The sequence below is a fragment of the Lissotriton helveticus genome, chromosome 8, assembly GCF_964261635.1.
Source record: "Lissotriton helveticus chromosome 8, aLisHel1.1, whole genome shotgun sequence".
Classification (NCBI taxonomy): Eukaryota; Metazoa; Chordata; class Amphibia; order Caudata; family Salamandridae; genus Lissotriton; species Lissotriton helveticus.
This window is the reverse complement of record NC_136069.1, coordinates 256,088,755-256,090,509: the sequence shown is the minus strand read 5'-3', so window position 1 is coordinate 256,090,509 and position 1,755 is coordinate 256,088,755. Positions and strand designations below refer to the sequence as shown.

At 43.1% G+C, this 1,755-nt stretch overlaps 1 pseudogene; it reads right to left on the bottom strand.

Moving 5' to 3' along the window:
* LOC144773729 (uncharacterized) lies at nt 1-1,260 on the bottom strand (annotated as a pseudogene).
* Between the last annotated feature and the right edge of the window lie 495 nt (nt 1,261-1,755).

Here is a 1,755-nt window from a genome sequence, read left to right as displayed (position 1 = left end):
TCACCCATCATACCCCATTGGTCTAAATACCATGGATCTGGGACGAAAAAGGGAGAAAAGATTAGGAATGCATTGAATGCAACAACATAATGAGATAAAAACACAAATAATGACTATAATAACACCCAAGATATACCGCAGCTGTCCAAAATTAGGCAGCCACCCAAACAACCAATCCCACCATCCTTGGTCAACGTCTTGGGTAACCCTTTTCACTAAGTCTTTCAAAGCATTAATATGTGCATGGATAGATGTAGAATGATCAGATAAATTAAAACAACAGAGCCCATCAAAGTCCTCGCAACCGTGGTTATGTTTTAGCAGCAAATAGTCTACAGCTGCCCTATTTTGCAAAACAGCTTTTCTTGTTCCTTGAACATCTAATAATAATTCAGCTAAAGCGGCAGAAGTGTGATTGAGATTCTTCACAATTAAACAGGCAAGCTTAGCAATTGTTCTGGCATTATAAACGGACAGTCCTGGCACTCCTACAATGGACAGAGCCAAACTAGTATATTCTGTTCTGGAAAGCAAATCAATATCAGAGTCACAATCCTCAGGTAATTGAATAGCGGCTCTAGAAGAGCGAATACGTGTAACAGTATGCATGGGAAAAAGCATAAGACTTAATCGTGATAAGGCACAAGGTCCTCCAGTTATGTTATCTGGTATATAAGTGTATGAAATATTACAACACGAGAACAACCATCCTTTAGGTAATTTCACATGGTTAACATGGCTAGCGGCTAATACAGTGTAATTACAAACCATATAATTGGTAACATTACTACAAAAACTGTCATGTCGTGACTGACATAATGTTTGTTGATCAGGGGTCAATTGTTTGCTTTTCTCTAGTTTTAATTGGCCACACTTGCCAATCTTGGTAGGGTCACAAGTTAATTGATAGCAAACGTCTCCAATAGAGATATTGTAAGTAACAATACTTGTCATGTTCCTCTAGAGGCTATCTGTAACCTCCGGGCAAAAGCAACAGTACTCATAAAGACTCAGATGTGTTTAAACATCACTTTCCTCCACTACCCCATCAAAGTTAGTTTGGTTGAAAATGTGCAGAAGCACATGTGCAGGGGTAGGTACGGCAACAAGACACGTTGATATCATATCAGCTGTACTCTGAAGATTTCTCATACAGAAGTGGGAAGTGTTCAGCACATTCCCGGCCAAGTAGGTCCAGATGTTATCCGGTTGCTGCAACAATGCTGTCATCCGACTCGGGCGGTTGATCCCCATCGGCATCCCTGGGCCCTCCCGGACCCCTCCGGACACGCCCAAACACCGACCACACAACGCAAGCATCGCAGCGGCAAGCCATACTGTGATCTAGAAACAGAAAACAAACTGGTATAATCACTCTCGCAAATAACATTTTTCAGCAGGTACATTTTCCCACTTTTCCTGTCTAGGTTTCATGATGACTAGGATGTTATCCTTGCCCTTAGCGATCAATTCTGCAGGTTCAGTAGGTTTGTTTGGGGACTCCACCCACAATTTTGCCCCTGGGTTCTTGTCAGTAGATCCGAACCCTGCCCTTTCCTTGCACAGTTAGAAGGGCTGGGGCCGCCCCCTTCATGACATTTCCTCCATAAACCGGCATGATGACCATTTGGGCAACACGGTCACCGGGTTGCACAATCAGATCATTGTTTCCACTGTTCAATAGGATAACTTTGAGCTCCCTCTGGTAATCGGCATCGACCACCCCTCCCAAAACCTGGATGCCTTTAAGGGCAA